Consider the following 12,697-nt stretch of genomic DNA (forward strand, 5'->3'; position numbering starts at 1 on the left):
CCCCTCCTGTCTCCTCTCTCCACAGCAGCCACCAACCACTGCTGCTGCCAAAAATAACACAGGAGCGCCACTCGAACCCCGCGCCTCACCACAGCGCAGCCTGGCCGCAAGAGAGGGATCAAAAAACACACAAAAAAGGAAACACATCACATTGTGGAAGGAGGGAGGAAAAAAGAGCATTCATACGCTCCGAGCTTGAAGATATCTACTGATGATTTTGGCGACCAAAGGAACCACACTGCACCAGGCCAAAAAGAGAAGTGTGTGTTTGTGGATGTGTGTGTGTCGCATGAAGCACATTCATAACAGGCCTTTTCATGTCTGATCTCATTCAGTCAACCACCAGATAAAAGCACTTGTGTTATCACTTCATGGCTCAATAAATTTGAGCTAATCAAGAGAGCTAATCAAGAGAGGGGTACACTCTGGTCACAGATGGGCTGTGCTGCTCTGATTGTTGATTTGGACCGCTCAAACACACCATCGTGGTCAGTTCCTTTCGTGTTGCATTTGGCAACATTTGCTCATCCACACTGACAGGTCGATGCCAGCGGATAAAGCCATCAAAATCCCAGCTTTGCTTCAAATGTGGCCAGTGGGGCTTTAAAAGCAAGTCATCATGGGATTAATTGTCAAGCCACAGAAATAAAATAAAATTGTTGAAAGGTGGAAAATTTACTGAGATATTTTTGTGGAAGTGAGGCTGCATTCAGGGTCCAAAGGATTTAGTGGGTTTGCATGGTTCCCCTCACTGATGCAAGCAGATCCAAACCAAACAGAGATACTGGGCCCACATGTATGGAGATGTCAGACTGTAATAATGTTCAATAAGTAATATAATCAGCTAATTCAGCCAAATGTTGCTGCTGCTCTGGAACTTCAGTACAGTCCTCCCACATGAGTGAAATTTGTTCTAATCTATAGAGACAGCTGTCTTTTAAAACTGTTATTTTGATGCTTTTAATTTAAAAATGTTTGTATATAAACAATATTTTTATTTTATTTAGAAAATTGCAGCTAAAATAAAGTAAAGGATCATTAATTATTTTAATTATTGGTTTCTTTTCAGCAGAAAAATCAACCTCTTCCAGTTTATAAATATAAACTCTTCCTTCTGTCTGCAAAAGAAAAACAATCAATTTTTGGCCTTTTATGTCATCACTCCAGTCATCCACTAATGCTTTCCTGTGTTTACTTTTGGTTTCCACTAAAAAGACAGGTGTTCGACATAAGGAGTGCTTTTTATTCACTACAGAGATTCAAAGCTACCAGGGAGATCAATGACTCAATGTCGCCATCTGCTGGTTCAATTCAGGAAGACCACTTTGTGTCTATGAGAATGTTCCTTGTTTAGAAACGAACTAGGCTTTAGGGAATCTGCTATTGTCCTAGAATTATGTAATCCAGGTTTGATTGCCTTTTTTTACAGCTCAAAGGTGCATTATGTAGAAATGAAGTAAAATTGCATCCCGTGGTAAAATTTGGTTACTGCAACCACGTTAAACAACTCGGGAGCTTTTTGTCGGCCGTCAGCAAATTACAATTGTCGGCGCTGCAGCATTAGCTCACAGGAGACACGGCAACCCCACATTCACTGATGGTAAACAGCAGTTACGTCCCTCCTTCCTTTGTTTTGAAAGAAGAAAAGCTGACAACCCCACAGCTGGATATGAAATGTTTCAGTATAACTCTCCTTCCAACATGACCGAAACACTAGACTCTAGAGATTTTCTCACTGTAAAATTCTTACTGTATTCTTACATACTGCGCCTTTAATTGAGATAAGGCCGCTATGATCTCATCTATGTAGTTCCAACTTGTCGCCACTGGAGGGCGGAGATTTCCCTCCTCGTTCATATAAAGGCAACAAAAACTGTGACACTGAAGCTTGATGGATTTAGCATGCTGAGTCCACGCAACCACAGTGTTTAATGCTGTTACATTTATACGGCTGTAATTCTGTACACAGCTAAATAAAAAGAGAAAAATAACAAGAGCAGGTTCCACTTTTGTAATGCCTTAGGGTTTTTTAAATATATTTTTTATTATTTTATGTTCACATCAATAACAAACATAAACAACAACATAAACCCTTGGCTCCCTTTCCTCACATATATACAAGTTCAGATTCAGGTGTCAGTTCGCACAACGGTGTCCCTACACCAAAGCTCTAGCAAAGAATGCAGAGACATCCAGTCCAACGTACAGTAGAAACCGTTTCCACGTCCTGGCAAAGGCTTCATCCCTGCAGTGCAGTCGACATGTTAGACAGTCAAGAGAGGCAAAACTGAGCACAAGCCTCTGCCACTGTGTTTTGGAGGGGATCTTGTCCGCTACCCAGTTCAGGAGAAGACACTTTCTTACACAGAAAGTCAACATGCTGTAGAGCAGGGGTGGGCAATTATTTTTTCCATGGGGCCACATGAGAAATAGAAAATATTGTGGAGGGCCAGGCCAAAAGGCTGAAGTCAATTATGCATAATATTAATGGTATTTCTTTATAAAAAGCAGTAAATACCATCGTTTTTTCAAGCTGGTAAGAGTAGACTATATGTTATAAATGAGCAAAAAGGAAAAAGTGAGGTTGGCTTACAAAACTGTGATTTATTCAAATTCCCCAAGGCAATGGTAAACAAAGTGCGCACATTTCGTTTTTGTTAAACATTTGTGACTTATATTAGTTAACAGTTTCAGTCACATTCACTCCAAAACACATTTTGAGTTTCAAATATTGTTGGAAAGAGGTTCTTAGCATTCTACAGACACACAGTATTGTCTGTAAAATAAAATCACTGAACTGTGATCTTGAGAAAGAGGTTTAAAAAAAAAGTGTCCCAGTTCACTGCTAGTTGCCTATTTTTGGTCCAAACACCTTATTTTGTGTTTTTAAGCGATTTTTTTCTCATTCAATGAGAGAAATCTAGTCTCTACTGGGCTTTAATGAGTGCATCAAAGTCAGGCTGAATGTCTGAGGTGGAGATGCGAAGCATAGCTGACAAATGATCATCAGTGAGAGAGGATCTATACCTGGATTTTGTAAACTTCATCATTGAAAATGTTTGTTCACAAATGTAGGTAGAGCCGAAGAGAACCAACATCTTCTGAGCATGTCTCCTCAGGTTTGGAAAGTTCTCCTCCTTAAGAGAAGAGTAGAAATCCAGCAGAGATCCTGAATCTCTGCTTTCAAGTCCCAAACCCTCTTCAGCACTTTCCCCAGGCTGAGCCATCTGACAGCTGTGTGGAGTCCTCCAAAAGAGCCACAAACTGTCTGTGATTCATCGCCCGCGCCCTGATGAAGTTTATTATTTTAGTAACAACATCAGTAACATGGTTGATTTTTAGCACTGACTTGCACAACACATGTTGGTGTATAATTCAATGCAAAAACACCTATTTTTGATCTGCATCGATTTCTGTCACTTTGTCTTGCATGCGTTTCTAAAGTCTGACATTTTTCCCTGTAAGATTTGGACAACCGTCTGTTGTGACACCTGACAGTCTCTCCCATTTCAATCCCAGAGTGTCCGTGCACGCATTTACCTCTGTAGAAAGATCACTCCTTGTCGTTGTCCCTTTCATCGACCACATTGCTGCCAGCTCCTCTGTGAGCTCCGTTAACCCCCGGACATCACAGCTCTCGTCTAAGGCCAATGAGAAAAAGTCTAAACTTGCCACTTCACGTTGCAGCTGAAGCTCCAGGTTCCCCACTGTTCGCCTGGACAGCGGGTTTTGCTCAAATGCGCCTTTTTTCAGGGCATTTTAGCGCGGCAGAGTCCACCATGCACTCTTTGACAAACTCTCCCTCCGAAAACGGCTTGCTGTTTTTAGCTGTTTTGTGGGAAATCACAAAGGTTGTCCTGGTTGCTGCATCCCTGGATGTGTGAAGCTTAGTAAAACAGCCTTGCTGCTTTTGCAACGTTGCTAGCAAAGCTTCGGATGTCCGTGCCCTCTCAGCATCAGACAAGTTCTTGTATTTTTCCGAGTGTTTCTTGTCGTAATGCCGACTCAAATTGTAGTCCTTAAACACGGCAATCTCCTCCCTGCAAACCAAACACACGGCTTTGCCTCCGACTTCAGTAACAAAAAAAATACTTAGCAGTCCAATTTTTGTTGAAAATCCTGTATTTGGCATCTTTCTTTATTTTTCTTTCTTTTTTTTTTTGCATGAGCGGCCATTTCTGGGGCTACAATCACCATGTCAACCGCGGGCACTTGTTGCTATACGTATTGCGTCATTGTGCGCGTAAAAAACAACTTCAAAATAAAAGCAATGCAGCCTTAGCCCATGCATGAGGTAAAATGAGAAAATACATTTATTTTGTAATTTCCAATTAACCTTACGCGGGCCGGTCAAAGTCAACCAAAGGGCCGTATGTGGCCCGTGGGCCGTAAAATGCCCAGGTCTGCTGTAGAGTCTCCTTTCATATTTACCACTGACAACCGGATCGACCACTCCCAACAACAGAAATAAGTTTATGTTTGCAAACCAAATTTTTTTAATTTCCCCTCCGATAATCAGCCAGAATTGCTTCACCTTAATACAGGACCAAAAACAGTGCGTAAGAGTGCCAACCTCAGTTTTGCATTTCAGGCACTGCCTTCGGTAGGGTGGTTTATGAGCTCTGTGAAGAATCATAAGTTGGGTGGCTTTAACCCTATTACATACACTTATGGTTCTTACGTTTCTCAAAGCATTGTTCCAGTCATCTTCGGTAATGTTACAGTGGAGTTCCCTTTCCCACAGTTCCCTCAGGCAGGAAGTTTCCCTTGTTTTATAGCATTTAATGATATTATAAAACGTACAAATAGAAGTAACCGACCTGGCAGAAAACACCTGGCGCTCAGTATCTGGCACATCCTGGCATGCCAGAAGTGTAGAGTCCTTCCTGATAAAGTCTCTTATTTGTAAGTATCGAAAAAGGTCCTTTGTTGAAATATTATATTTTTCAGTCAGTTGGGTAAATGACATCAGGGTAGGTCCATCAAATAGATCTTGTAATTTGGATACCCCCTTATCACTCCATCTTCCAAAGTTATCATCCATAATCCCAGGTAGAAAATCTGGGTTTCCACATATTGGAAAAACCGAGGTTGTTTGTGACCTACCCTCTAATTTTCGTATTATTTGCCACGCTGTAATTGTAGATAATGTAATTGGGTTGGTACAGACAGTTTTGAGGGTTTTCCCCTTTTCTAGAAAAAGCTGTGATTTTAAAGGACAGTTCGACATTGAACTTTCAATGTCCAACCAGATTGAAGTAGACTTATTGCCTGTCCAGTCAGCCATAATGCGCAAATGTACACTGAGTTGGTATTTATCAGTCTTTTGTTAATAAAGTGTGTGTGTGTGTGTGTGTGTGTGTGGGGGGGGGGGGGGGTAACAGTCTAGGTGATCGGTTTCTCTGTTTCTGACTGAAATTTAATCAGTTTTACTGAAGATACATCACTGATCTTCTGGGAGGAGAGAAGTTTGTTTCCTGCTCTGTGGTGTTGCCAGCATTGTGCCACCTCCTGCGAGTATTGGAGGTCTCCGAGGAGGACCCAGCTTACATGGTGAACTTTAAAGAGACTCTCAAAACAGAAATAGAGAAGCGCAAGGATAAAGTTAACATCACATGGCTCAAGGTTGCAACTGCACTAGATCCTGGTTTAAGGATCTCAAGTGTCTTAGCAAACCTGACAGGGTTGAAGTGTGGTGACTAATCACTGCTTTGCTAAGGGAGAGGCAGACACCAGCACAGCCTGAAGATTCAGCAACATCGGATTTTCTTCGAAAGAAAATGGGTGAAGAACTTTTCAGACCGGAACCTCTCTGAACCTGAAATGAACTTCTTAGCCAAAGGACTCAATTTTTCCATTGCTCCGCAACAATTGCCCATAGTGGACCTCATCACAGCCACTGAAACTGCCATACGGATCAACAAATTATCTCAGACAGAAGAGGATGAAAGTCTCAGCCACCCTCTCCAGTGCCAAAGTCCCTCCGCCTAACCTCACGTTACAAGAAAAGAAGGCAGTCGCATCACTGAGCAAAGACCACACCATCACTATATTGCCAGCTGATAAGGGAAGGTGCACCGTGGTCCTAAACACAACGGATTACCATGCAAAGATCACTACTCTCCTCAGTGACAACAACACCTATGAAGCCTTAAAGCGAGACCCCACAAGCAGCTACAAAAAGAAAGTTATAGCTTGCCTTCAAGGCCTTGAAAGGGACAAAACCATCAACCGCCTGACATATCACCGCCTTTATCCAGAAGATGCCATACCCTGCATCTACGGACTTCCCAAGATCCACAAGGAAGGTATCCCTCTCAGACCCATTGTCAGTAGCATAAATTCAGTCACCTAAAACATCGCGAAACACCTTGCTACTATCCTTGCACCTCTGGTGGGGAACACCCCACACCACATCAAGAACTCCACCGACTTCACTGACAAGGTCCAGAAACTTACCCTGGATCCAGATGAAACCATGGTGTCCTTTGACGTAGTCTCCCTCTTCACTTGCATACCAGCTACGTAGGCAGTGGAGACTGTCAGAAAACGACTACAAGAAGACAGCACCTTGGAGGACAGGACCAACTTCACACCCGATCGGATTTGCACACTGTTAGACCTCTGCCTCACCACTACATATTTCAAATACAACAAAGGTTTCTACAGACAAAAACATGGCTGCGCCATGGGCTAAAGACCAAAGGTGACAGATCATTTGCTGCTGTGGCCCCCAGACTCTGGAACTCCCTCCCCCTGAGCCTGAGATCAGTGGTCTCCTTCAAAAAACAGCTGAAGACTCACCTGTTCAAGCTGGCTTTTGTATGACCTTCTTCACCACTCTCTCTTTATCCTGCTCTCCCCACCTATTCCACCTTCCTCAGGATCCACTGATTTCCCTCTCTCCTATTCACTCTCTCTCTTTCTTAACATTTTTTCTTTTAAATTGCAATTGCTTATTCTTGCTCATTTTAAATATATTTTTAAACATTTTTGAAATGCTTTTTATATTTTTACAATTTTTATATTTTTTGTTTTTGTGAAGCGCCTCGTGATTTTTGTCTTGAGAGGCGCTATAGAAATGGTATTTTCTTCATCTTCTTCTTCTAAACCCTCCTGCTCACAGTCAACAAGCTGCACACAATTAGCTTGTTAAAGGTTATCAAGCAAAAACTGGCAACATAAAATATCATTGTTGGCTTATTTTGGTATGAAGTAGTTAGCTAACGCTTCACAATGCAACAAAATGATGACATTTCATCATCTTACCAGAGAAAATCCTTCCAAAACACCGAAAATGAACTACGGTCAATGCAGCAGCGGGGCTGTTTGGAACTATTCAAAACTACAAGAACCACGTGACTTCCGCATTCCATTCTTACAATTGGAGCTCTATAGAGTGTCGTCTTTCTACAGCTCTGACAGAACCCTGCCCTCCTCTCCCAATGATTGGACAGGAATTCGAGAAACGTGATTGGTAGCTAAGACTCGTGCTCTCATTGGTTCCACCCAAGTTCCTCCCACTGACGCTAGAACTGAGACAAAATTATTTGTAACACTGTAGATTTGAGGTTTGTGTTTTGAGAGTTTTGATTTCAAACATGTACATTGATTTTGTTTATTTTGGAAGTTGCTAGGTAAAAACCGAAAGGTTCATGTTTCTGAATGAATGTGTGATGTTACAAAATGAGTAGTAAATGTACAAAATAAAAGTTTGGTTTTACAAAACAAGAAATACAAGTACAAAATGAGAATTACAAGTTAGAAAACTAAAGTTACAAGTTACGAATCCAAAGTTACATGTCATGAAACATGTTCCAAGTTACAAAACTTGGTACAAGTTATGTTTAATATTGTCCCAGACCTAGCTCCATAGATAGCATGTAGGTATAGTTTAGGTCTGAAATGATTCCTCGAGTACCTCGAATAATTCAAATACAAAAAAAGCCTCGAGTCAAATTCTCTGCCTCGAGGATTTGTTTAATTCATGTTTAATTAATTCATGGCTTAGCAATCGCCCGGGGTCATGTTTCACCCGGACCGAAATAAATGATAAACATACACACTGCACTGAATGCACACGCGAGTAGCGAATGTAACTTAACTTTCTCTTAAGCCATGGCAGACAACGTGGACCCCGGTGGAGTGCGAAAAAGACAGGAAATGTCAAAGGTGTGGGACCATTTTTCACGTCGTAAGGCGGAAAACATACTCCAGTGTAAATACTAGAAAATGGATTTAGCCTACCACAACACCACATCCTCCATGCTGCAGCACCTGACCAGGAAACATCCACATGTAAATGTCACTTCTGCAAGCAGACTCTGAGGTCTGCTATATATTCTGCGGACACTGTGCGACTTTTTCGTTTGTAACACTGTTTCAGCTCACACTGTGCATCTGGTAGAAACACGTTGGACCTAAAAACGTGCTAAAAATAGCAGTTTTTACACAACACGTCAGACTTTTTATTGTGTTGTTACTGAGGTCTGTTGTCCCTCGGGATTGCTGCAGGAGGACACGGGTATTTATGAGTGGCGGAGAAAAACGAAAGAAAGTAAATAAATGTTTTGTGATCAGTATAATTTGACATAACCACGACAAACATGCTTTCTCGACTATCCTTATTATTGTGTGAGAAAAAAAAGTGTAGAAATGAAAACGGACGTGTGTAAATAGGGAAATAGCTGGCGAGCCATGTTTGCACATACGCCTTGAGCGGTTCTGGTTCTGTTTGGCCCACAGCCGCTCGCTGTGCTACTTCAAAAGTTATCCTCCTAGTTTTTGCCTGGCTTGCAGGCTAGTAGATTCTCACACGAGGGGAAAATCTGCTCAGGTTGTATACTTATTTTTTGCACAGGCATTTGTTTACTGTGAAGTAAAGTTGAAGTGCTGAAGTTTTGAAAACTAATTTTGAATAAAACTTGAAGAATAACTGGCAGTTGCATGCTCATTTTAAGAGGTCTTTCATATTTTATAACATGCTATTTGATATAATGGTTTACAAACACAAAAGGGCAATTTATTAGAGTACTCGATTAATCGATAAAAGATTCGATAGAGTACTCGATTACAAAAATATTCGATAGCTGCTGCCCTAGTCTAGTTATAGAAATGTACATTTATAACTCATATTTCAGATTCAAATGAGTTGTATCTTGACTATTTATCTGTAATCAGACCTGCTTAAGGGGTTGTTGTTTATTTTGATTTTTCCAGCAGCCTTAATAATAAAGCATTTTAAATGATGCACCTGAGCTGTAACTATGGTAACACAAGATTCCATAGCTTTGCCATAGTGACAATCTATCATAGGTGACAGACAGCGCTCCATAGGGAGCCTAAGTCACGCCCATCTACTTCCGGACCACGGGTCCCCAGAAAAACAATAAAATGAATGCAAGTCAACGGGGCTAAAGACGCTATTTTCTAATTCTGCTTGTTATGTGCCATGGATTTCACATATGATGTTTGTGAAGATGCATTTTAATACCAAGAACGCGCTTATTTTCGAAAGGGGGGAGACGTTATTTTAAGTTTTGTGTAATAAGTCCAGGACTACAAATGCGCTTTATGAAAGTGACATCATCGAAGCAGACACGGAGAAAAACATAAAGCAAAATGGCAGATTCTGTGGTGACGTCATATATGCAACGTGCTGATGTCGGATTTGTAGTCATGCTAACATCGAACTTTTACAAGCTGAAAATTTTCAATGTAACATCCATCATTGGATTACATTTAAATTGAAGTGCAACATATGTGTGATCCAGGACGTAAGGCAAAGCGGATTAGAAAATTGTTTTTTTAGCCCCGTTGACTTGCATTCATGTTTTCGTTCTTCCAGGGACCCATGAGTCGACCGGGAAGAGAGGAGACCTAGGCTCCCTATTGTAGTGAAGTAGGAAGTACAGATAGTGGCTTTAAAAATTAGTGAAGTAAAAGTAAAAAGTAGACCTGAAGAAAATAAGTAAATTACAAATAAAGAAAGCTTTACATATTATAGTGGGACAGTTTACTACTAATAATAATATATAATATTATTCAATAATTACCACAAATCGCTAGGGGAAATATTATTATATTAATTTTTTGTGGTTTGTCCCACCAAACACCGTTCAAACTGACTTACGGCGCTGGGATGTTTGGAACTGAGAGCTCCATGAACCACGTGACCGCGAGTCGGTGAGTTCAAAGCGTGTCGTAACTCTCTCTTTCTACAGCTCTGACAGAACCCTGCCCTCCTCTCCCAATGATTGGACAGGAATTCAAGAAACGTGATTGGTATCTAAGACTCGTGCTCTCATTGGTTCCACCCAAGTTCCTCCCACCGAAGCTAGAAATGAGACAAAAAGATTTGTAACACTGTAGATTTGAGGTTTGTACCTGTAGAATGAAATATGTGTTTTGAGAGTTTTGATTTCAAACATGTACATGACAGTTGGTGTTAATTCTCAACGCGTGGGACGTGATCTTCTTAGTAACTTTTAAAAATGGCAGCTGGACTTGTGTTTATTGAAGATGTTTGACTCTCATCCAACAGGCTTCTTGTTCAAGATGAGAGAAGAGACATGTTCAGTAAATCAGACGAGTCTACTTACCTTTTTATTATGTTTTAATCACTTTACAAAAACAGAATCCAGAAACTTCAATAAGCCAAATACTCTGAACAGATTTGTTTATTCTGCTGCTTGGAGCTGCACAGGTGACCTTCTCGTCCATGAGGATTGTCTAGTCTCCACCAGTCAGTTCTGCAACATGGAGACTGTTTCTTCATGGCTTTCTATAAAATAAGTCTTTGAATCACTCTTAGTCTGACCCCTCACCTGCGGAAATGATGCCACGGGAGACCCCACCTGGAGCCAACACCCTGACCAAACATCCTTCAGGATCCTGGGGGTACACAAACCCACCCACCACGTTAAGGTGGTGATTCAGCGGATGGGATAAATTTTTTGGTTGTTTTAAATAGGGGCTAGCCCCCTTTGCAGCCAATTATTTCCAAATAAACTCCTACACTATTATTCCAATACATTCTCACTCCCAGCACGTCAAAAACAAAAGCTTGGTCAGCCACCCTCCACGTCAGACCCCTGACGCCAAAAGTGCACTTTTTCGTTACTTAGGTGCGGAAAGGGGTTTTTCCCTTTTGTAACTGCTGATCCCAATGCAGCGTAAAACTGACGGGATGAGATATCCGCTGATGCGGCACAGAACCAGCTCATTTAACCGCACCTAAACCTTAACGTTTCACTATAACCTTCCCCTCTCCCTCATCCTATACTTAACCCTCTTGCTACCCACAACGTTACTCTCACTGTGATCAAGCGTTTGTTTCCCATGCAGTCTGACTGTGAATTTTCGTATTTGCCGCCCAAGGGGAACGTTAGAACATACCATCTGGTGAGGGGGAGGTTACAAACACCGTCTACTTTTAACCTCCACCGTGGTAGTTGAAACCTCCCCCTCGCGTTTGCTCGGTCCAAACCCGACCATTGACAGGCGGCTCTCGCCCTTCACTTCATAGAGCCGGCTTTTAGAGTGATCGACACATCACTAACGTGTTCGCTAGCAAGATGGTTAAGGTTAGGATAGGGGTGAGGGGAAGGTTAAATAAGAGGAAAAGGTTAGGGTGAGGTACAATGAGCTTGTTTGGTGCCTTGGCTGCGGACATCCCATCGCGTCAGTGTAACGCTGCATTGGGATCTGCAGTCAAATAAGGGGAAAAAAACCTTTTCGCACCTAAGTAATGAAAAAGGCACGTTTGGCGTCAGGGATCTGAGGTGGAGGGTGGCTGACCAAGCGTTTGTTTTTGACGCGCTGGGAGTGAGAATGTGTTGATTATTCACTCTTGAGCTTTTCATGTTTAAGCTGGCCAATTGCTTAAAACTTGTCAGATAGGATTTGCAAATATATGATTTACATCTTGCCCTTACAAGAATGAGTCAAATAAAATGTACTGATAACACACTACTACTTAGGTATAGCTGTATGTAAGTATATAAAGCATGTATATATATATAAGTATATGTATATATAAGTGCCTCTTCACTCTCTGGTTTTAAATCTCTTTTGAAAACCTATTTTTATGATTTGGCTTTTAACTCAGCATGAGAGTATTTTAGTCTTTTTAGTGTTAGTTCTTAGGGTTTAGTTTTTAGGTATCTTTATGTTGTATGTTGTTTTGTAATGTTTTAATTTCTGTGAAGCACTTTGGTCGGTTTGATGCTGTTGTAAGGTGCTATACAAATAAAGCTGCCTTGCCTACTTGAAGCACACTCTAACTACTTTTTGATAAGAGACTGTTGATCTGATCGTTCCAGATTGAGTCAGACTCTGGAGATTTATCATTTTTCTATTGTGTTCAGTCACACCAGTTACTCACTCACTCACCCAGACATTTTAGAGTCACTAATTAACCTAAACACGTGTTTGTGGGGGAACCGGAGCGCCCGGAGAAAACCCACGCGTGCATGAGAGAGAACGTGCTCTGTCACACAGAGGGGCCACAGCTGGCATGTAAACCAGCAACCTCTGCAAGACGAAAGCACGACCATCTTCTCTAACATACAGCCCCGTTTTTTCTAAAGGTGTGTGAATATTGGACGGTGGTTTGTGAAGGTGTGTGTGTGAGGGTGGTGTGTGTGAGGGCAGGTAATTAGTTTATAACTTGTTCTTGTGTTTCCGCAGACACGCC

This window comes from Nothobranchius furzeri, chromosome 3 (assembly GCF_043380555.1).
Source record: "Nothobranchius furzeri strain GRZ-AD chromosome 3, NfurGRZ-RIMD1, whole genome shotgun sequence".
In the NCBI taxonomy this organism is placed as follows: Eukaryota; Metazoa; Chordata; class Actinopteri; order Cyprinodontiformes; family Nothobranchiidae; genus Nothobranchius; species Nothobranchius furzeri.